This window comes from Hordeum vulgare, chromosome 4H, assembly GCF_904849725.1.
Source record: "Hordeum vulgare subsp. vulgare chromosome 4H, MorexV3_pseudomolecules_assembly, whole genome shotgun sequence".
Classification (NCBI taxonomy): domain Eukaryota; kingdom Viridiplantae; phylum Streptophyta; class Magnoliopsida; order Poales; family Poaceae; genus Hordeum; species Hordeum vulgare.
The window spans coordinates 131,009,283-131,035,098 of NC_058521.1; positions in this window are offsets into that span (position 1 = coordinate 131,009,283).

Here is a 25,816-nt window from a genome sequence, read left to right on the forward strand (position 1 = left end):
ATGGAGTATTCTAGCAAATCATAATGAAGGCGGGTCTCTCTCTAATAGGAGTGTCCAGAAAATGATATTGTGAAAAAATGAAAGTAAAACCAAGCAAAACCAAACGACGCTCCAAGCAAAACACATATCATGTGATGAATAAAAATGTAGCTCCAAATGACATACTAATTGTTTGAGACAAAACAGGGGATGCCATCCGGGGAATCCCCAAGCTTAGACGCTTGAGTATTCCTTAGTATAATACTTGGGGTGCCTTGCGCATCCCCAAGCTTAGGCTCTTGCTACTCCTTATTCCATGGTCCATCGCGATCACACTCAAAACTTGAGAACTTGAATCACACAAAGCCCAACCAAACTTCGTGAGATCCGTTAGTATAAGAAACATATTGCATACTTTTAGGTGCTATTATAAATTGATTCTTAATTTATAATTGCATAATAGTTATTGTTTTCTAACTTATCAATGACTTATACGCCCCCATATAATCCATAGCATCAACAAAACAAACAAAATATGTAGGCAAAACAGAATGTGTTTAAAAGAGAATAGTATGTAGCAATATGTAAAGATTCCAGACTTCTGTAAATATAAAAAATATTAAAAATTAGGGCAACGTGGAGAAGTTTTACAGAAATACTGTATAAAAATTTCAAGAACTTATCACGCTCCAGCAGAGAATTGAAAATTCTGCACTTGAGACGAAAGTTTCTGTTTTTGCACAACATCAATCATACTCATCAAATAAGTTATCTCAAAGACTTTACTTGGCACAAACACTAATTAAAACATAAAAACATAATCATAATAGAGGAAATAATCATGTCAACACAAAAGAGCAGAAACTAAAAAGCAAAATTAAGATAACTATTGGGTTGCCTCCCAACAAGCGCTATTGTTTTATGCCCTTAGCTAGGCATAATGCATAGTTTCAAGTATTATAATAATCATGAAGACGGTCTGTCATTCTATAATCATATTCCCTCCTTTCAGAAGCAAGTTTACTAATTGGAAGTCAAAAGTAATTCAAGGGACTAAATTGCACAACACTAGGATCCTCGAGATCTACCTCGGGAGGATTGGAAGGCTCCTCCTTTGGTTTCTCATAAGTAATGATCAACTCCTCATTGTATTGGTTTCGATAAAGTTATTTCCTTAATTATATCTCAAGATCATAGCCCAAACCAAGCTTTGGTACAACTGATTGATCAGTGTGTTTAGAAATCTTATCAACTAGAACATTAGGTGGGACCTTCTTTCTAAAGTTTTCCTCATAAGCAACATAGTTCGTGGACCTCAATTTTCTTACCCCTTCCAATTCATAAATAACCCCCTCTATGGGAGGTCACCTACCATTAATCCTATAATGAGAAAATATATCTCTAGCTTCTTGCATGATTTCATTAAACTCTTGAACAAGAAATATGATGGCTATGCGTTTAGTAGAGGTTTCCTGAATATTTGAGAATTCTAGAAACAACCATTGTATAAAGGGATGCATATGAATAAATTGTCTATCCAATTGTACCTTGAGCAAAGATATATCATCCAAATAAGTTGTAGTTATAGCAACAATATATCCTCCAATCAATGGTAAAGATCCCGCACAAGTGAAAAAATCTTGAATCACACTCTTCCCAATAATATTACCACTACCTATGCGGAGTTTCTTTGTTTCCATGATGGGTTCCTTTTTGGAAGGATCATCATCCGCAAGGTTATCAAGTTTTCGTTTAGTAACTTCATGAAAATTTCTTTTAGCGTGTTCATCACAAGATGAAGTTGGATTTTCAAAGGCTTCCGCACTAGAGGCGGGAGCACCACTAATTTCAAACTCAGACATGATGACAACTACAAGCAAGACAAGTAAACCAGCAAGCGACGATGTCAACTAGTAACAAGCAAAGGTAATTTTTTTTGTATTTTTAATTTTTATATGACAAACTAAATATAACATCAAATAAAAAGAATAAAAAGTGAATGAAAATTTGTGAGAAGCTACTTGATAGTTGTGATGGTATTCCCCGGCAACAGCGCCAAAAATCCTTCGTGATGATTGTGATCTGCGTTGGGTTTTCCGTGAAGAGGAACGGATTATGCAGCAAAATGTGGTTAAGTATTTACCTAAGTTATGAAACCAAGGTTTATCAAACCAATAGGAATACCAATCCTCAACCGTCTTCAGCGACTGCACTCAAACAAACAAACAAACAACTTGCACCCAACATGGGCTAAGAGAGTTGTCAATCCCCTTAATCTCGTTATTTGCAACCAAATGAGGTGTGTAGATAATTTTTGATAATTGTAAATTGCAAAATAAAATAAAACAGAAATAAAGGCGGCAAGGTAGTAGTAGCGTTTGTAAATATATAAGTGAATAGACTCGGGGGCGTAGTGTTCCCTAGTGGCATCTCTCATGGCAAAGGCATATGGTGGATAAACAAATTATTGTTGGGCAATCGATAGAACACCAAATAATTATGCGATTTTCATGACAATGATCATGTGTATACAGGCATCACGTCGATAAGGAAATAGGTTGACTCCTTCCTGTACCTATTACGATTACTCCACTTCAAGAGCGTTTCTATGCTTGCCTCTCTATCTATTAAGTAAAAACGGAGTAATGCTTGGAGAACAATGACATAATGTAGACAAAGGAAACTCACTTAATATGAATAAACCCCGTCATTTTATCCTTAGTAGTAGCAACACAAAGACGCATCTTGTCCCCTTCTGTCACTAGGATATAGAAATTTGCCAGGTTGAACCTACTACAACGCAATGCTCCCATTGAAGAAATATTAACGTAGTTGGCCAAACTATCTCAATTGATTGGAGAGCATTACGAAGCTATGATGATCATGCAATTAAGAATCATGATAATCAGAGGTGACTCAAATACTTTTCATGAATAATCTGAACATAAACCCTGAATTCATCGGATCCCAACAAACACACCAAACATACTGATTACATCGGATAGATCAAAGCGATGATGTGATGAACATAGTATTGAAGATCAAAAGAGAGAGAGATTGCCTTCTAGGTACGGCCTATGCACCCTTAGGTGTGTGGTGAACTACACACATCATGGTGAGGGTAGCAAGGTTGATGTAGAGGCCCTCCGTGATTGATCTCCCCTCCGGTAGATTGCCAAAACGGAGGTTTAGATGGCCTCCCGTCAAAACAGAGACTTGTGGCAGCAGAAAAAGTGTTTCAAGAGTTCTCTTAGGGTTTTCAGAATATTTGTGAATTTATAGGATAGAGAGGGACGTCGGGAGGCATCCAGGGGGGCCACAAGCCATCAGGGCGCGACCGAGCCATGGGTCGCGCAATGTTGGCTTGTGCCTTCCTCGTGCGGCCTCTCGACTACTTCAGATGCTTCCAGGTCTTCATATAGTCCACAAAAAATCATATTAAAGTATCATGGCATTTGGACTTTGTTTAGTAGGGTAAACCTGCAAAGCAAAAAACACGCACAAAATAGGAACTAGCATTGGGCACTAGGTCAATAGGTTAGTGCTCAAAAATATTATATGGGATATAAATGCGCAAAAAGTATCCTAGAAAGATAATATATCAGCATGGAACAATAAAAAATTATAGATACGTTGGAGATATATCAACTGACTGCAGTGTGTCTGCATGGACGACCTGCTATGGATACGATGTCGTGACTGCGGCACCACCGAGTTTTGCTACATGGCATTCTTCAGCAGATCCTGATTCCGCCAAATGCCTTTTCCGACCGTAGACTCAATCGACTAAATGGAATCTGCAATACGAGTTGCGGCGGTGAAATTCAACACAGGCGTTCGCATCACTTGATGTGGTGGGGCCGCTTGTTCGGAAATAGCTTCCGGCTATTGCGAATCGAGCCAGGCTGATCTCTCATGGCCCGAGTGTCGAGTGACTACTAAAGTCACTCGAAACGCCCACGCTTGGCTAGAGTGGTCTGACGTGCGTTCTCGAACGCTATCTCTTCTGGGGCGTTCCCGGTTATGGTGGTGCGGAGAGCCCTCTCGCTCCTTCACCGAAGTTCCTCCCGTTGCTTCTCTATGAGCGGTTGCAGAACATAGTTGCCATCGTCGACATGGCGACACTTTCCACCATCACGCCTAGGAGAATTCTCCACGGCGAAACCGGGGCCGCCAAGCCTGGTCGTGTCGTCCATCAAGACCTCAGTGGCGTCTCCACTTGTTTTGAAGTGAGAGTCATTGAGTGATTCTTCGCTTGATGACGGGAAGATGCTGACGGTGGGCCCATCGGAATTGAGCATAGCCACCTGCCTCGAGATGGCCTGGTAGGCTAAGGCGTGCTTGGTCCACCGCTGCAACCAAGAACGCCCGGAGCGGTTGTGACGAACTACAGCTGGGGATATTATCTGTTGATAACCCGCCCTAGTTAGGACGGGTCACCAAAGCTGGCGATTCATCCAAAATATGGTTCGGGCCTTGGCCTGATAAGACCGAAGGTTGTATGGCGGCTTACGACTTCCGGAAAGAGTCCATAATAGAGAAGGTCTCCAAGCTTTGGAAAGGTGGCGACTTAGAAATCGTAAGAGTCACGATTATATAAAGGAAAGGAACCTTGTAAACCCTAGGGACTCGACCTGTATATAAAGGCGACTCCCAGGGAAGAAGAGGGCAGGTTAGAAATCATCGAGTGCTAGGTCACGTGAGTTACGCCCTCCTTGTAATCGAAACTCCATCAATACAACTCAAAGCAGGACGTAGGCTTTTACCTCCTCACGAGGGGCCGAACGTGGGTAAATCTCTATCTTGCTCCCGTTCAACCACTTTGAGTCGCCACCAAGGTGCGATGGCTCCAACACTAAGTCCTTTCACGAGGACATCTACCGTGACAAAACCACGACAGTTGGCGCCCACCGTGGGGCCTGCGCATGGTGGAGTTGAGTTCTCAAAGGGAGCCCTACCAGGGTTTGGGAGCTACGCGATGGGGCTCATGACTCGGAGCCGCCGTGGGAAGTACTACATCAATAACTCGCTATGGGGGCCCGAGGCGGATTCGATCGAATCTGGTTACACGGTCCCCTTCGGCAAGATCAGTGTTTTCATCGGCATGATTGGATAGCCCGTGCCTGAGCCGGACACCTCCTCCGACATCGTCGAGCCGGCCAGGTACGTCCGCTCGGTCTTGACGCCAAACCTAACCCGCCCGGTCTTTGTTGGATTCACGTAGGGATCTGAGGAGCCAGAACACTCAGCGACACAGGAAAACCACGCCGGTCAACACCGACGACGAATCATCTATGGGCGATTCAGATTCAATCCAATCTCTGCATGGGGGCTTCCTTGGGGGCTTATCACTGGCCATGGACCCCGAAGTTCTAGATAGGACTCGCCGTCAGATCGCCGTTTACATGGCAGGGGAGACTCAACCCTCGCCAAATCCGGCAGGCGGAGTTGGAACTGGTGAGACGTCTAGAAGCCCGGCCGCGATTTTGGTGGAACTAGCAGCGGAAATAACAAGGCTCATGGCGACCCCCATCACACCGGAAAACCCGGAGGCGGTGAACACGGAATTAACGAAGCTAAGAGAAGGGGTGGCAAAAGCTCACCGGGATGCCGAGGTGGAGTCCGCCAGGATCGAGACCTAGCAAGCTCAAATCACCGCTGAGATAGCTCGTTTGAATACCGATAACTGGCGACTCGAAAGGCACCAGCGCACGTCTGACGCCGTCCATCAGCGGAGGCACCAGGGTCGTCTCCCCCCCCTGATCTCAACCCGACCCGCCTGTTCGACACTCCGCGAACTCCCGGGGCGGGAGCCGCCCCGGGGGAGGGTCGGGCCAGCCACCAAACCCGCCATTTCAGCCAACTGCGTATCGCGTTCCCCGATTCCAGACTCCTCAAGGTCACTTTTCCAACCCGGTGGACAATGTCCTTGCCGCAACTCGCCATTTGGAATCCCTTCCGATTCACGGAAATACTCCTACCGAGATAGAGGCAAGGAACGCCATTGAGATGTTGAAGACGGCGGTGGTTTAAAATGCCCACTTCTCACACAGTCTAGATAGGCTACACTCCACTCCCCAGGCAAGCCGCACCAGGAGTCGGCCAGAGGACCAGCCTGCTATAACCAGCGGACCGCGGCCCTTCCCCCAGGACAACTCGCCTGACCATCGAGACCCGCCAGGACGGGATCACCCGGATGTCCAAGCCGCCCCAGCGCCTCTTGTGGGGAGCGGTAGACAAGTGGGGGTGCCATGCCTGGCCCCCGCCCTTCGCAACGAGCGAATGCCCAAGGATTTTAAAGGGCCAAGAAAAGGTGCCTAACTACACTCCTGACCTTGAGCCGGCGTCGTGGGTCGAGAGTTATGAAATCGCCATGGACATGCTCGATGTAAGCGAAGCAGTTTGTGCCAGATACTTCACAATGATGCTTGAAGGGACGGCGCATACTTGGTTAAAGAACTTGCCTCCTAACTCCATCCAGACTTGGGCTGAATTGAAAGTGCGTTTCAACAAAAACTTCCGAGGAACTTGCAAGCGTCCGATGACAATAGTCGATCTGCAGCACTGCGTCCAACGCCCGGATGAATCGGCCCACCACTGGTTGCGGCGGTTCGCGGAAGTCATTCACTCGTCAGGCGGTATTACGGCGGCCCAGGTCGTGCTGATCCTCGTACAGAATTGCCACTACGAACCTTTGGTGCAGAAGTTGGGGCGACTCAAGCGAAATGTCTAGGACATGGGGGACCTAATGGACACCCTCACTAGGTACGCTGAGGCGGACGACACCAAAGATCCCGGCGAAGATGGTGGCAAAACTAACTAGCCAAGAAAGGGCGAGTCATCCAAAAATCATACCCAGTTCCAGGGAGGGGCCCGCCATAATCAGGGAGCGAATAGCAAGAGAAGGCAGTAGGAAGAGTCTTCGGACTTAGTCGCCAACACCAACACCAATAATGGCAACCAGCGCCAGAAGAAAAGTAGGGGTTACAACGGCAAAAAACCGCGCAACTACAATGAGTTACTCAAGGGCCCTTGCCCGCACCACGCCATGGCAGACGGACCGAGACTCATTCCTGGGAGGACTGTTACGTGATGCGAGAGTTTCGGGCGGAGGCGATCAAAAAAGGGCAAAGCGGTGACCCAGACCAGCGGCAGGAACAGTTTAGCGCGCCCAATCAACGCCAGAACCCCTTCGGCAGTTTTCGCGAGCCTAGGGCTCAGGGTGGCTCGCAGCCAAGCAGTGGCCAGTTTCCGGTGCATCACCAGCGACGGTATAACCCGCCCGGAGTTTTTCAGCAACCACCCCCACAAGGGGCTTCGCTAGGACAAGATGATAATGGCGGCTTCAGCAGCAATCCCAAGCAGTTAAGCAATGGGCAGTACCACGTTTTCACCACCAATGCTTGCAGGCGTGATAAAAAGGTGAGTCATCGAGCGTACAGTATGTCTGAGCCGGCACTCCCTAGATACTTCCACTGGTCCGACCAGATCATATCGTGGAGCCGGGAAGATCACCCGCCAAGAGTTGACAATCCCGGCGACTTAGCGTTGGTCGTGGCTCCCCAAGTTGGGGGATGTACCCTGTCAAAGGTACTGATGGATGGTGGCAGCAGCATCAACATTTTGTACTTCGACACTTTACAAAGGATGAACCTGTGGGAGAAAGATTTGATGCCTTCAACCACGGTGTTCCACGGAATCATCCTAGGCAAATCGACATACCCAATAGGCCGAGTGAGGCTCACAGTTGCATTTGGAACAACATCTAATTACAGGAGTGAGTCGCTAATGTTCGAGGTGGTCAAATTAAAAAGCCCCTATCATGCGTTGTTCGGGCGGCCGGCTTACGCCCGGTTCATGGCTCGCCCATGCTATGTCTACTTTAAACTCAAGATGCCTGGCCCTAAGGGACCCATCACTGTTGATGGTGATAGGAGGATTGCAAGAGAATGTGAAGAAGGAGATGCGGCTTACGCAGAAGTCGCTTGTGCTGCGGAGGAGCTCAAATACCACCACGCCAATGTTGATCCGGCTGATATGTCGCCCCAAAAATAGCCAACGACAGATGGTGAGCCGCCCCTCAAGTTCAAACCAACAGATGACACTAAAACGGTGGATTTCGTCCCTGGCGACTCAACCAAGCAGTTCACTATTGGGATGGGTCTGGATCCCGAATTGGAAAGCGCGCTCATCGAATTTATCCGTGAGAATCGGGACATCTTCGCATGGAAACCTTCTGACATGCCTGGTGTGCCGAGAGAATTCCCTGAGCACCATCTTAATGTTGACCCAAAGGCAAAACCTGTCCAGCAATATCTTCGTAGGTTCAATTAGGAACGACGCAAGGCAATCGGGGAGGAGGTTGCCCGTCTCTTGGCCGCCGGATTCATCGTAGAGGTTTTTCACCCCAAATGGTTGGCTAACCCGGTCTTGGTGCTCAAGAAGAATGGTACCTTCCTTATGTTCGTTGATTACACGGACCTTAACAGGGCTTGTCCAAAGGATCCTTTCGCTCTTCCCCGCGTCGACCAAATTATTGACTCGGTGGTGGGATGCTAACGATTGTGCTTCTTGGACGCTTATTCTGGATATCACCAAATCAAGATGGCCGTGGAGGATCAAGAGAAAAGAGCTTTTATAACCCCCTTTGGGGCTTTTTTCTATGTGTCCATGCCGTTCGGACTCAAGAGTGCAGGGGCGACTTATCAGCGCTGCATCCAAAATTGCCTCCGTGGCCAAATCGGACGCAACGTCCACGCCTATGTCGATGACATTGTGGTTAAAACCCACCGGAGGGAAACGCTATTGGAAGATCTCAAGGAAACCTTTGATAATCTGCGGGTATATCAGATGAAGCTAAATCCCACAAAGTGTGTCTTTGGTGTTCCTGCAGGGAAATTGTTGGGTTTCTTGGTGTCTGAGCGCGGAATCGAAGCTAACCCGGACAAGATCAAAGCGGTTACTTCCCTTGGGAAGCCAGTGAATGTTAATCAAGTCCAACGGATGGCGGGTCGCATTGCGGCCTTAAGTCGCTTTATAAGCCGCCTAGGAGAGAAGGCTATTCCCCGTTGTGAATAGCTAAAGAAATCTGACCATTTTGTTTGGACAGATGAAGCTGATGAAGCTTTTGAAGCCTTAAAACGGCAACTGGTCAACCCGCCGGTCTTGGCCGCCCCGACTGAGAAAGAGCCCATGCTTCTATATATTGCGGCGAACTCCTAAGCGGTGAGCGTGGCGATGGTCGTTGAAAGGAAGGAGGAAGGAAAGGAATACCCTGTGCAGCGCCGGGTGTATTTTATCAGCGAGGTGCTAACTCTTTCCAAGCAGCGGTACCCACACTGGCAGAAATTAGTGTATGGGGTGTTTATGGCGAGCCGGAAGCTTAAACATTAGTTTCAAGAGCATTCCATCACGGTGGTTAGTTCCGCTCCCCTCGGGGACATTATCCAGAATTGGGAGGCGACGGGGCGGATTGCCAAGTGGGTGATTGAACTTGGGCCACACCACGTGCGGTACACCCCTCGCACGGCTATCAAATCCCAGGCCCTGGTTGATTTCGTCAATGATTGGACCGAGTTACAGGTCCCAGAAGACTGGCCTGATCTCACATACTGGACTATTTATTTTGATGGATCTATACAGTTGGAAGGCTCGGGGGCTGGCGTGGTGCTAGTATCTCCCCAAGGAAATAAATTATGTTATGTCCTCCGACTCATGTTTGGATGTACAAACAATGCTGCGGAATACGAAGCTTTACTTCATGGCCTACGACTCGCCAAGGAGATGAACCTTACGCGGGTCAGATGTTTTGGCGACTCTGATCCGGTGGCTCAGCAAGTTTCAGGCACTTGGGATTCTCAGGACCCCGTGATGGCGGCTTACAGGAGGCCTGTGTCCGATATGGCGCGTCATTTCCATGGCTATCAGGTTGATCACATTGACCGCCGCCTTAATGATGAAGATGATGCCCTTTCACGTCTCGGTTCCGAGCGAAAGCCGGTTCCACCCAATGTTTTTTTGGATACCTTGCATAAACCTTCCGTGAGTTTGCCTTCAGAAGAGGAGTTGGCGATACCAGATCCTGAGTCCCAATTTGTGGCGGCTCTTCATGTTACGCCAGATTGGGTTCTTCCGTATCTGGCCTATCTCACCCGAGGCGAGTTACCTACGGATGAAGTGCTGGCTTGCCAAATCGTTCGGCGAAGCCAATCTACGGTGATCATCAATGGCGAACTATACAAACGAAGCACTTCCGGGGTATTTCAAAGATGCGTTTCCTCCGAAGAAGGGTGCATAATTCTAAATGACATTCATTCCAGATATTGTGGGCATCACGCCGGGTCAAGTTCCTTGGTGTCAAATGCGTTTCTTCATGGCTTGTTTTGGTTGACGGCTCACGCAAATGCAGAGGAAATAGTTCGTCGAGGCGATGGATGCCAGCGCTATGGGCGACAGGCTCATGTGTCCGCTCTAGAACTAAGGATGATACCCATCACTTGGCCTTTCACGGTCTGGGGGTTAGACATGGTTGGCCCCTTTAAGATGTCATCCAACAAGAAAACCCATTTGTTGGTGGCGGTTGATAAATTCACCCAGTGGGTTGAGGCAGAGTCTGTTGGAGCTTGCGATGCGGAGACAGCAGTCAAATTCTGGAAAAAATTGATCTTCCAGTTCGGATATCCGCACAGTATTATAACTGATAATGGTACTAATCTGTCTCAAGGGGCGATGCAGGAGTTTTCCGTCGTGAGCACACCCGGCTTGATGTTTTTGCGGTTGCTCACACACAATCTAATGGACTGGCGGAGCAGGCGAATCAGGAAGTTTTGCGGGGAATCAAACCCCGACTCATGGTTCCTTTGGAACAAACTCCGGGGTGTTGGGTTGAGGAGTTGCCTTTGGTACTATGGAGCATCCGAACCACCCCGAACCGGTCTACGAGTTTTACCCCTTTCTTTCTGGTCTATGGAGCAGAAGCCGTTCTTCCCACTAATACATGGCATGACTCGCCTAGAGTCGCCGCTTATGTGGAACAGAACAACGAACTGGCGCATCAAGACTCTTTGGACGCCTTAGAGGAAGCGCGTGATTTGGCTGCAGCCCCATCAGCCATTTATCAACATCACCTACGGCGTTATCACAGCCGCCGGGTCAAGAGCCGAACCTTTCAGGAAGGCTACTTAGTGCTTCGACTGATACAAGATCGCACTGGCATGCATAAGCTATCGCCACCATGGGAAGAACCGTTTGTCGTCAGCAAAAACCTTCGCAACGGGTCTTACTATCTTGTGGATCTACGGCCTGATCGGCCAACCACGGAGGTTGAGTCGACTCGCCCCTGGAATATTGCCCACTTGCGGCCTTATTACACTTGAGCTATTAAGCTTTACGTTTTGTAAGTTTTTCATTTCTCATAAAGCAATAAAATTAAACGCCTCCTGACTTGGGGGCTTTCTTGCTAATTCATCTTATTGAAAGGTGCGGGTCTTTATTCTTTTATCAACAAGTCACCCAAACATGGACGCTATCCATACCAAAGAGCTTAAGTCGCCACGATGCGCTTATTAAAAAACTGGGTATTGATAAGCCAAAGAGGATCGAAGTCGCCACAAGCGCGCGATTCAAACATAGGCGCCTTATATGATTCTGTGGATTAGACCGACTTACTTGAGGACAGTATATTCCCAAGTCGTTTTGTGGTAATAGCGTATACGCTTCTACAATCCTATGACGGTCTTTCCCTTAATCATAGGTCACTTGGGGGCTTCCTCTCACTGAGATCAGTCTTACTACCCATTTGGCCTGCGAAAAAATACCGCATTACAAATGGTTATACTGGACTGTGTGTTGGCCGAATCACCATATGGACCCATGAACTCTTGGCGAGTTATTCCGCTCATGGACCCTGAACTTGCCTTGGTTAAAACATGTCTGGTACCGCCAAGCGCCTCACATGGAAAATAGAGAAATCATTGGTTCATTGAACCTGCTTCACTGAAGCTTGACTTGCGCCTGATCAACCGGTCTAAATACTTGAGCTTTTGATACAAAAGTCTCCCTTGGGTGGCGCTTGAGCTTGTTTGACTCGCCCTATCCTGTCGCGACCTTATGAGCCGACAAAATTGCTATTTTTTACCTCCCTGGCACCGCCACAAGGTTTTTCATACTTTTTTCTGACTCGCCTCAAAATATCTTGGGGCCATTGCTATTTGTTATCACCTATTACTCACTGAGATGGTTTGATATATGTTTTCAAACTTAGAATAGGTTGATGATCAAAATCACTCCAGCCATGGCGGATCAAGCATCATAAAAACGCCTCTATGGCGGGTCAAGTATTATGATAAATGCCTCAAACGGCGGATCAAGCATTTCAAAAATGCCTTAAGGGCGACATAAGGGTTTTTTGAGATATCACAGAAGCAGTTTTGATTCCTAAAGAGACTTATTACATGGCTCTCATGGCCAAATCTATGAAGTGTTATTCTGCTGATGCCCTTGGATCGGCCTGCTGCGAGCTTTGGCCGACTTCAATTTGCAAGTCGCCCAGTACCGAGTTACACTTGGATAGCGCGGCGAACTCATTTACATCGGTCAGCACTGATGAGAGATCCGCGTCCAAGTCAAAAGGATTCTTGGGTCGACGCGGAGTTAAGCTGGTCGTCACAAAGGTTGGCGGGTTAACCTTCTTGTTTTTGTTGTCATAGGCGGCTTGGTATTTTGATAAATCCAGGCTTGCAGCAAGCTGAGTCGCCGCCAAACGGGAGTCCTTGACGACACGCTGGTAGTCCTCTTCAGCGAATTCTGACCCATCATCCTTGAATTGAGGAAAGCCCGCCGCCACTTCTTCTGGGCTTATTTCTGGAGCATATGCTAAGCATCGACTCAATGTAGTCAGCGCTCCTTTCCGGGCGGGTGACCGAGTTAACTCGCCAACTTGGTGAGGAAGAGTGGATAAGCAGCCAAGCATCTTCTTTATTGATGTTATGGGTTCCTTGGTGCCCATCACTACTTTCACGGTCAGCACACTCCCGGTATACAGCTGCTCCGTCAACGTGTAAATCGCCTTTAGCATCAGGACGCAATCGTCCTGAAGGTTGGCGGCTCTCGGACATGTATAAGAGGTAATGATAGTCAGCGATTTACACAAAGCTATTTGTTTACAAAGGTCAAGAGTTGGTTTTTACCGAAGACATCTTGCGCCATGTTTGAGATGTGTCGCTTTAAGCTAGACAACTCCTGTTGCATAGTATCCAACTTGGCTTCAGCTTTTTCTGCTCGCTTTGTTAAAGCATCTTGATCAGATTGAGCCCTTTTTAAGTCGGCTTTTAGCTTCTCCATCTCAGATAAGATCAGTTGATACTTCTCTTCTGATTTGGCCTGGGCATCCTGCTGATCGGATAAACTTTTCTTCAAGTCGCCAAGTGCTGATTCAGTTTGGATAAGTGATTCCTATTGAAACATATAGTTAAGGGGCAAGTCTCAGAATTATTACAAGCAACATCCGTGACACTTGAGGGCTAATGTATAATTTTTGAGAAAAAATTATACAGTATCAAGACCCGGCTCATCTTTTTACTGATGACCCGGCCCTTGGGGGTTAATGAGGACAATACAATATACAAAAAAAAGTACCTCATGTTTATTCTTCTGCATTCGAAGCAGGCTCTTCTCCATCTCATAACTCTCCTCCAGGCGACTTGCAAAGCCAGAGAAAACTTCTTTGAATTCAAGGTGCTCATATTGGGAGAGTTTAGCCTTGGAAAGTTGATGCTCAAAAACTAGTTGAGCTGATGATGATACATGTTTCGACAAAACCGATGTGGCCGGTTTAGAGAACCAAGTACCGATGATAACTATAGCGTCCGGGTCTTCTACTGTTGTCAATGGACTTTGCGGGTTAGGCGCTTCCAAGGTTTCCTTGGGCGAGCTGCGGAGATCCACTTGATCTTCAGGTTTGTCTTGCTCCGGGTTATCCTGGATCGTCGCTGACTTTTCGATAGGCTCCGAAGTTGTAATGGGAGCTGACCCGCCAAGTTTTCTTTTCTTCGCCTATGCCCTGAAAGGAGAAGGAGGGATGTTTAAAGGAATGGATATTATCACCAATAGACTAAAGGTAAATATTATCAAAGGTTTACCCAGGGACACGGATCATCGGTGGATGTGCCGACATCACTGAGTCGCTAGATGTAGGAGGAGAACTGTGCAAAAAATTTATACTTCCAAGATATGAGCAAGTTACAAATACGATCCAAAAGGACCCGAAGAAGTGTTATTAAAAGATACCTCATTTGGCCTTTTCTTGTTTCTTGTGGGTAAACCAGACACCAGGTCGCCAGAATGACTTCGAGTTTTCCGATTTGAGGCGTGTTGTGCTTTCTTCAGAAGAAATTTTGGATCCAAACAAGCATTTGGGTGTGAGAAGGGAACTTTCCCACAAATTCGCCTAGCTGGCTTAGGTGGAGAAGGAGATGAGTCGGAAGAAACATAAATTACCTCTACAGAATCCTCCCGGCTTTCATTGTCTTCATTCTACACAAGAGATACAGAGGTGTAAAACGCAAAGTTATCAGCAATGGATGGCGAGTTAAAAGAGGGTGGATTTTTTACCTCTGAGGGTGCGTCGCTGACTTGGGATTCCTCGGCTTCAGATGGCTCGATAACAACAGCTTTGCCCTTGCCCTTGGATTTTTTCTTTGGAGGCGGCCTAGCTTGCTTCATGGCTGACTTTTTTGGCCTCTAGGACCAAAATTTATCACCTTTCTGAAATGGCATATTTTATAAGAGGTCATAGTTCAAGTAAAACGTAAGGAATAAAAAGACAAAAGGCGGGTTAAAGTTATTTACTTTTGGTGCTGGGTTAATCTTGCAGAAAGGTTTAAGACCTATTTGGCCGCATTTTGCCGTGGGTTCGTCGGTCAGCTTCTTGATGATGGTTACAATATCATTTTCCATCAGAGCCGTGTGGAAGTAGCACTGAGGATGATGAAGGGTGTCGTCGAATTCACACATTAACCCGTCCCGGTGACATAAAGGGAGGATTCGCCATTCGACCCATGTCGGGACCCCGATCCTAAGTCATTAGAACCCATCCTGTAACACATCACATCACTTTGCGGCCTCACGCACGGTAAACTCCATGGCCGCCACCTTACCTTGGCCGGGACCGTTTGCGTATCTTGGCTCACGTATATGAATATGTTGCTAGCGTTCAAACGAAAAAGAACCCGGGTCGACATGACTAGTTATAAACCCAAGCGGTACATCCGTACAGGGACAGGCATATAACCCAGCAAAGCGGGTGTCGGTCATCAGCGTGTGTAGACGAGTCATAGCAAGCTACAAGGACTCCATTACACCGCGTGACATTTCCCCGAGGGGACAGACACAACAGCAAAGAAGGATACATGCCGGTCAATCAATGTGTTCAGAGCAGTAGCAAGCTACCAAGGCCCTAGGAAACACAAAGAGGCATTTCCCTATAAAGAGTACTACTAAAGGCAAACAATTAGGTGTCGAATCCCACACGTATAATGCATTTCAAACATACACACATTATGCACGATATGTGTAGATACAACATGCCATCACAACATAACTTTATGACTCAAGCATTTATTAAAGACTCATAAGAGTCAACATAGTATGATATTACAAACAGGGGTCTCGTGACCTGACACTCAAGTCATTCAAACGACAAGCGGAAGCAAATCATGTCTGGGTAGAGACATCTACTCAAAGTGGCTGGAAGAGCCTGAAAGCTACTACGACCCTACCAAAGCAGCCAGACCTCTGTCTGGGATTCCCAAGATATTCCGGACAACATCGAACACATCGTGTAGAAACTTTTAATGAGTCTAAGTCTTCTCTGCAAAAACATAAATAAAGCAACCGTGAGTACAAAGGTACTCAGCAAGTCTTACATCAAAACTATCTACATATGCATCATGTTTCAATGAAAGGATTGTGGGGTTTGATTGCAGCAAGCCAGCTTTGACTCTTGGCTAACATGTACTACGACTACAAGTTCTTTCTTTGAGGTGGGATAGCACACAGGAGTCCACATATTCACCAATTCAATACACCACTATGGATCCACTCTCGTCTCCCTACGAGAAGGCCTTCCATAGCACTCACACTTATTTTGTATGTTTTAGTGTATCCATTTAAATTGTCTATGTACCACGTAACGTTTCCAAGTAATCCATATCCGAGGACGCGGCTATTCGAATAGATTAAATCACCCTGCAGGGGTATACTTCTTCACACATGCTCCCACCACTTAGCACCATATGCAATTCATGCATCTCGGCAACCTTCAAGCGGAAGCACTGGCGTGGGTGTCGGCCACGACCGTTAACCACACAAGACCCTAGTCCAGGTTTATCGCCTATTTGAGACTGAACCCGCAAGGAAGTCCGGCCGAGATTTCCTCTACGGCCCCAAACGATGTGCGTAGGGTTCCCAAGCCCACCATCCGGGTGCCACTTGGTACACCGTGCCACTGTGTATCTACCGCAGAGAAGCCTACCCCGTCGGGCAGAGCTAAACACGGCCGCCAACACTTTTCCTACAGACACCAGAAACTAATTGCAACTCCTGGGCAGAGATCTAGGCAATTAATAACTCGAGCGGGGTCATATTTCAGGCCCCAATGCATGGTAGTATCTTGTCTTGGATAACATACACAGAACTCAGTTCTTAAGGACGGTCCCAATGAGACAACCCACCATGTACTCCTACATGGCCTCTCATCGCTACCTTTACCAAATCGGATTCACACTTTTACTCTCACACTGTAGAACATGATCACAACCATTCCGATTCATCATCCAGATGGATCAGACCCGACACGACTCTAAGCATAGCAGGCATTGTAAACAATCATGGATGAGTAAGCACAATAAGGCTGAAGCAGTTGCTACTCATGCTAAGTGGTTTCAACTATTTACTGTGACAAAATCAGGTCATGCAGAGGAATGGGTTCAACTACCAATAATTTGTACGGTTGAATCGTGTTTGTCCTAATGCAGTAAAATAGAGCAGGAGCGAGAGAGTGGGTTTATATCAATATGCTCAAGGGGGTTTGCTTGCCTGACACATCTGAAGATACCAATGAGTCTTCATCAATGTCAACGATCACATCGTCGGAAACATCGTCTACCGGGAGGGAACAACACCGGCAAACAAGAAAGGAACAATAATCACTTCACGGAAATGCAACACTATGATGCATGCTCAAGACATGAAATGAAAGGTGGCAGGGCTAATGTGGCTATCATTTCTTAAGTTGAAATTGGTTTGAATTAGGATTCAAACATCACTTCAAGCCGGGTATCTTTTCAAGTACCCTTATAATTGATTCGACCTGATGCTCATAACAAATTGTTCCAACATGCATGGGGTTAGTATTTTGAGGTACTGATTTGCATTGACCAATGTTTGGTCATAACAATTGAAGTGGAAATCAAATAAGTATCAAATTCCATCTCCAAACTAAATATGAAATTTATCCTATACACCATTTTGCCTATTTGGTGATGTTAACTTTTTCAAACATGCATGAAAATGCGATAATCAGATTCTTTGGATTTTTCTGATCCTTTTCATATATAAATTATTTCCACCCGGCTAGGGGGGTGTTAGTGGGTGAATTAGGCTGACCACGTCGGACCTCGCCGGAATTTCGCCGGCGACGACCAAAACAGTGGCGAGTTCTCGCCGGAGTTGATCAAACTTGCGCTAGAGGAATCGGTTTTGGGCATGGTTTAGTTCTACGGCTAGCTAGCGAAGCACCGCATCCAAAAGGGAAGGAGCTGGACCAAGTGGTCACCGGAATCCATGCCGGCGACAAGGTCTACGGCGGTTGCGAATCGGGCTTCGTCGGGCATGGGGTTGCGGGGCATGGGAAGGGCAGCTGAGGGGCTCAACACGTTCCTGGCGGCTCCAGGATCTCGTTCCCGAGCTCGAACACGCGAGAGAGGCACCACAGCGACGGCGACGACATGGCCGACGGCGAGGAGCTCTCGGCCTTGGTGGGGAACGGGGCTACGGTGCACGGGAGAGCGTTGGAGGAGAGGGGAAAGAAGAAGTGGCTCACGGGGGTTCCACTTTTGGCATCGGGGAGGTCGGAGAAGCCCGGTGGCAGCAGATCGATGGCGGCGGATTTCGATGACCGGAGATGAAGATGACGATAATGACAGCGCCAGGGGGGGCTCCGGCACGACTCTCTTGATGGGGAGGTGCAACAAGTCATGGCGGAGGGATTGGGCTGCTCGAATAGGACTAGCAGGGGCCGGAGGGCACGATGGTGAGCTCGAGCCCGAGCTCACGCATGGCGGTAGAAGAAAAGAGAGAGCCGGGCAGAGGAGAGGGAGAGAATGGAGAGGAGGGGGAGGAGATCGGGACGGCTCTCCCGAGCCTATCCTAGCCACCAGGTCGGCGGGGAGGCCAGGCAGGCAGGAGGCGTGGCGCTCTCACGAGCTCGCCGTCCCCTGCTTCTCCTCTGCCTTCTGGCAAGAGGTAGAAGACAGGTGTGCCCCTGGTGGGCTGGGCCAGCAGGTGAGCACAGGTTAGTTTCTCTCTCTCTCTTCTTTTCTATTTTTTTTATTTCTTTCTGACATTTAGGTTTAGGATTTTAATAAAACATTTAATCATTTTATAAAACCCTAAAATAGTATTATGTGACAATAATAAAAATAATCAATGCCACAAAATAGTTTCAACATTTTTGAAACTTTTATTTTAAAAGAAAACAAAATAACTCCATTCCAAACAGTTATTTAATCCAATCAAAAATCATTTTCATAAGTTCCCGTGACATAGAAATTTGGTTTGACTGATTTATTCCCTGTCACTATTTTCCCAAATAATTGGAACATTTTTCTCGTTCATTTTATGGTAATATTTTTATTGCCTTTTTGTCAATTTCAACTCATTTGGCTTGATTACTTCCATTTCCAGATTCAATGCAATTTGAATGCATGCACGAAATGCAATGACAAGCAAGGAAAACTTGGGCTGTGACAGCTCACCCCTACTAAACAAGAATCTCGTCTCGAGATTCAAGCGTAGTCGGGAAGAGGAAGAGGGGACACTAAACTATCACAATCTTCACGATCCATTTGCTCCTCTCGAGGACGTTGATTCATCGCACCATGTTGATCTTGACATCTTTGTCCTTGAGGTCTTCATCTACCTTGACGACAAAAGAACAGGGAGACTACACAAGATTCGATCTCCTCGAAGATCGAGCAACTCAAGATCAACTCCTAGAATGAGACATAGGAACGTCCCTTGAGCTGAGACATAACACCAAAACACGGATGAGGAAATGAGACATATGACAGAGGTTCAATTGGTAGGCAACAAATCCAGGCTTAAAACAGATGGTGGCGAGGTTTCAAAGTAGTGAGGATTAAGTTACCCTTCATACCACAACGGGGCACCTTAGGAAGGTGACTCTTAGAGTTATTCCCCTTAAGTGGCAAAAAGAATTACTTTTGATCCAAAGATCATTGAAACTCTTCATACCAGAGTAAGGCAATTCACAGATGATTGTTTGAAGGAATTTGAAAGAATGGCATACTTAGTTGGAAAGAAACTAGGGTTATAGAACAACTCGGCGAACGGAAGGCACATTCCAAGTATTACCAAGGATATAACCTAGTGTCTGAGCATGCTCTCAAGAGCTTGAGCATTTCCATATTCATCAAAGTTTTACCAATATCTGTTCCAAGATCTTGGTGACACAACCTACTACTATGATGAACAGAGATGGAGGATGCAGATGCAAAGGAAGACAACACTTCCTCAGATTTCACCTTAGCTGTGCCAAGGGAACGAAATCTGGTTGATGGACAGAGAGACATTTAGCACTCCGCTTCTAATGTTCTCCTTGATGTACTAGCACAACCCAATTATATATCATGCTTGATATTTAGCACATGAAGAATAGGTCGGACTTCGGGACTCAAAAGGTCCATGAGGAAGAACTTCTGAAATAAGTTATACATAGTCCTCACGGGGAGATGGCTAAGGTTGCTGATACAAGATATTATAATATTATGTCTTCCGGCTAGGTGTGTTAGCCATTACATCACTTTACCGGGTTACATAGAGACCAATATTTTAATTCTTGGGGAAAGTTCCAACCATTATAACTGCCTGAGATTCAGCTCCGGTTGGTGCCACGATGCTTCAGACTCAGCATGTCCAAAACAAAAGTTGCAACACAAATCGACGGCATAACGTTGCGAGATTCTCAGGGAATGAACTACGAAAGCCAACTCCAAAACATGAGCTAGATTGCAAGACACATGTGAACACGCTGCCCAAGACAATGATGACCACATGAAAAGTCTTACAACAAAACACTACCGAGTTCTGGATGGAAACCATTATTGCGGATAACGAAGCGATGTGCAAGTCCATCTGGTACCTTCAGGAATGGAACTTACCTTCTTTTCCTTGAACAAATCAATAAGTGGCTTGGTGTGCTAGGAGATACATATGGAGTGAAGATGATCAGTCTATCAAACCATAGAATACTTCACACGTGCATGATTGACTTGGGATGATTCCAAAGAAACAAATTAACTTTTCTCGAATTCACTACGGCAACTTGCATCAAATGCACATGAATTAGAGGAAGTCACTTCTTACACCTAACATATACCTCGTGCTCGAGACACGAAGACAATGTCTACAAAGTTTCTAGCACTAGCTTAATGTCCAACATAGATCATGGAACAACTGAGAATGTTGCCGATGGGCTCAACAACAATTCATCAAGATACCCATATAAATGGATTTCAACAACTAGGTGAGCAAGATAATAGCATTGGTCAGATCAAAGAATACAATAGTGTAGGCTCAAGGAAAACCCTGAGTAAGACACCGCTACGAAAATCTTTGGTTTTGAGTTTGATTTGACAATAGCCCATTCTCAAATCAAAATTGAACAAGATAATATATGCAACAATTGATCACACGAATCAACCGATGGAAATATCATCTTCTTCAGACTCACACAACAAGAAAGATATCTTTTTTAAATGAGCTAAGTTTAGGCGAAGCTTTTATCTTCCAACTCTCCAAGTTGTTGTTTAGCTTAACCAACTAGATCGGGGAATCCAACACGGATTCTTGGAGAAGATGGCTTATAGAGAAACCAACTTGATCACGAGCTCTGTGATAACAGTCAGGAAACAACCTGGTAATACTTCCGAGAAGATATTCGGAAAATCATGAACCACCGATATGTTATTAAGCTCGGGAACAATCTCGCTTTTCAGGGCAAGATGATGTGATCAATAGAGCGAGGGATTGACACAATCCTAATTCATTGATCGAAAGTGCACCATGAAACATGGACTAGGTAGCACACTAAATCTTAGGATGATGATTCAATCACCATCACCATAAGAGTGAAATTATTGTCCATTAACTACTAAACAATGGCATTGCTAGGAGTATTGATTTCACACATCATGGTTCACTTGTCGATATTCCGGTTACAACCAACACGAAAACCGAGGGATGAACAATGATGGCGAGAAGTATCGCTACATCAAGAGCTCATAAGAGATTGTGCAATTCTCACGACATTCTTGACAACAAGAGGGTAATACTCCAAGATAGAACTGAACAAAAGCTGGGTTAGCATTTCGATCTGCAGAGTACAACTACTTTGACCCAATCCAAGAAATGGATGTGTTACTGGAGTTTGCTTCTCCCAGTCATTCGAGAATAGAACAACTTGACAGACCACAAAATAGAAGACATCGATGACATGAATGCACAACTACTCTTGACTATCCTTTCAATGATGAAGGTCAAAATACAACTAGATAGGGCCAGCTCAAGAGCACATGATTTCTTACGTTACGGATGCATGGATTAGAATGTCGAACGAGTTCAACATAATTCTACCAGATAACCCATGCAGAAGGGCAGGGTAGGCAGAATCACAATATGGAGTAGAGAACTCATCACGAGCACTCTTGTTATGATCTTTAATTCACGAAGAACTTCTGCCAAAGATGATTCATGGTGTTGGAAGAATGATATATCATGAACCTTGGGAGCTACAACAAGGTTACTAATCATTCTAAAGGAACTAGCAACACTATCAACAGAGATAAGCAGAATGATCCTTGGATTCAATGACCCATAAATAGAATACCTAAAAACTAAATAACATCACAAGATGTTTCTGTAAAATGATGGCCAGAATTATCGCACTGGAAGGCATAGCACACATCTAGACTATTGGGTAGCTTTTGGAGTAACATGTATCCTATTACTTCAACAAAACGTCGAGGTAATACAGTACCTCAACACAATTATTAGTGTGCTTTGTCCGGCCAAAAAAAACATTGGAAAAGGAGGAAGGAATTTGCAATCGCATCAGACTATTTAAGAACTTTGGAAAACTCGGACGGCATAACGGCTGTACGCGCATGAAATATGAGGCAACCTGCAAGAAAACTAACAACATAACAATTGAATTCTTATGGAGACACTGATCCAGGAAGACAACAACTTTTCTATAAGTCTCCAGCATAGTAACTCATCATCCTAATGAATATATGAGAAAGCCTAATTCTTAAACCCCGTAGAATAAAGAAGAGGGTGACTCGAAATAAGAATGACACAAGGAAAGGAGTAAAAAGAGCCTTACGTTCCCTTCCACAAACAATTCCCTTATATAACTAAAGAGTTGCTAGACTCAACATCGCCCAGTTTGGCTTGGTTATCCTACAGGCAGTCAAGCTCTGATACCAAAGCTGTCGGGACCCCGATCCTAAGTCATAAGAACCCAGCCTGTAACACATCACATCACTTTGCGGCCTCACGCACGGTAAACTCCACGGCTGCCACCTTACCTTGGCCGGGACCGTTTGCGTATTTTGGCTCACGTATACGAATATGTTGCTAGCATTCAAACGACAAAGAACCCGGGTCGACATGACTAGTTATAAACCCAAGCGGTACATCCGTACAGGGACAGGCATACATAACCCAGCAAAGCGGGTGTCGGTCATCAGCGTGTGTAGACGAGTCGTACCAAGCTACAAGGACTCCATTACACCGTGTAACATTTCCCCGAGGGGACAGACAGAGCAGCAAAGAAGGATACATGCCGGTCAATCAATGTGTTCAGAGCAGTAGCAAGCTACCAAGGCCCTAGGAAACACAAAGAGGCATTTCCCTGTAAAGAGTACTACTAAAGGCAAACAACTAGGTGTCGAATCCAACACATATAATGCATTTCAAACATACACACATTATTCACGATATGTGTAGATACAATATGGCATCACAACATAAGTTTATGACTCAAGCATTTATTAAAGACTCATAAGAGTCAACATAGTATGATATTACAAACAGGGGTCTCGTGACCCGACACTCAAGTCATTCAAACGACAAGCGGAAGCAAATCATGTCTGGGTACAAACATCTACTAAAAGTGGCTGGAAGAGCCTGAAAGCTACTACGACCCTACCAAAGGAGCCAGACCTCTGTCTGGGATTCCCAAGCTATTCCGGACAACATCGAACACATCGCGTAGAACCTTTTAATGAGTCTAAGTCTTCTCTGCAAAAACATAAATAAAGCAACCGTGAGTACAAAGGTACTCAGCAAGTCTAACATCATAACTATCTACATATCTATCATGTTTCAATGAAAGGATTGTGGGGTTTGATTGCAGCAAGCCAGCTTTGACTCTTGGCTAACATGTACTACGACTAGAAGTTCTTTATTTGAGGTGGGATAACGCACACGAGTCCACATATTCACCAATTCAATACACCACTATGGATCCACTCTGGTATCCCTACGAGAAGGCCTTCCATTGCACTCACACTTATTTTGCATGTTTTAGAGTATCAATTTAAATTGTCTATGTACCACGTAATGTTTCCAAGTAGTCCATATCCGTGGACGCGGCTATTCGAACAGATTAAATCACCCTGCAGGGGTATACTTCTTCACACATGCTCCCACCACTTAGCACCATATGCACGTCATGCATCTCGTCAACCTTCAAGCGGAAGCACTGGCGTGGGTGTCGGCCACGACCGTTAACCACACAAGACCCTAGTCCAGGTTTATCGCCTATTTGAGACTGAACCCGCAAGGAAGTCCGGCCGAAGTTTCCTCTACGGCCCCAAACGATGTGCGTAGGGTTCCCAAGCCCACCATCCGGGTGCCACTTGGTACACGGTGACACTGTGTATCTACCGAGTGAAGCCTACCCCGTCGGCAGAGCTAAACACGGCCGGCAACACTTTTCCTACAAACACCAGAAACTAATTGCAACTCCTGGACATATATCTAGGCAATTAATAAGCCGAGCGGAGTCATATTTCAAGGCCCAACGCATGGTAGTATCTTGTCTTGGATAACATACACATAAATCAGTTCTTAAGGACGGTCCCAATGAGACAACCCACCATGTACTCCTACATGGCCTCTCATCGCTACCTTTACCAAATCGGATTCACACTTTTACTCTCACACTGTAGAACATGATCACAACCATTCTGATTCATCATCCAGATGGATCAGACCCGACACAACTCTAAGCATAGTAGGCATTGTAAAGAAGCATGGATGAGTAAGCACAACAAGGCTCAAGCAGTTGCTACTCATGCTAAGTGGTTTCAACTATTTACTGTGACAAAATCAGGTCATGCAGAGGAATGGGTTCAACTACCGATAACATGTACGGTTGAATCGTGTTTGTCCTAATGCAGTAAAAGGGAGCAGGAGCGAGAGATTGGGTTTATGTCAATATTCTCAAGGGGGTTTGCTTGCCTGACACGTCTGAAGATAGCAATGAATCTTCATCAATGTCAACAATCACATCGTCGGAAACATCGTCTACCGGGAGGGCGGGCACAACACCGGCAAACAAGAAAGGAACAACAATCACTTCACGAAAATGCAACACTATGATGCATGCTCAAGACATGAAATGAAAGGTGGCAGGGCAAATGTGGCTATCATTTCTTATGTTGAAGTTGGTATGAATTAGGATTCAAACATCACTTCAAGCCGGGTATGTTTCCAAGTACCCTTATAATTGATTCGACCTGATGCTCATAACAAATTGTTCCAACATGCATGGGGTTAGTATTTTGAGGTACTGATTTGCATTGACCAATATTTGGTCATAACAATTGAAGTGGAAGTCAAATAAGTATCAAATTCCATCTCCAAACTAAATATGAAATTTATCCTATACACCATTTTGCCTATTTGGTGATGTTAACTTTTTCAAACATGCATGAAAATGCCATAATCAGATTCTTTGGATTTTTTCATCCTTTTTCATATATAAATTATTTCCATCCGAGTTATATTTTAATTTCTATGATTTTTACAAGTTTTGCTATTATTCTGGAATTTCTTTTATATTAGAAAATCCTTTATTGCGTCACAGTGACGTGTCTGGTCAACACGGGCTGGGCCAGGTCAAACCTGACCCGTGGGGTCCGCTGGTCAATGACCAGGGGCTAATCCTTGAGTTGACCAGCCCCTAACTAGGGTTTGACCCACCCTGGGGCCCACTATCAGCGGCTAGGGGGGTGTTAGTGGGTTAATTAGGCTGACCACGTCGGACCTCGCCAGAATTTCGCCGGCGATGACCAAAACAGTGGCGAGTTCTCACCGGAGTTGATCAAACTCGCGTTACAGGCATCGGTTTTGGGCGTGGTTTAGTTATACGGCTAGCTAGCGAAGCACCGCATCCAAAGGGGAAGGAGCTGGACCAAGTGGTCACCGGAATCCATGCCGGCGACGAGGTCTACGGCGGCTACGACTC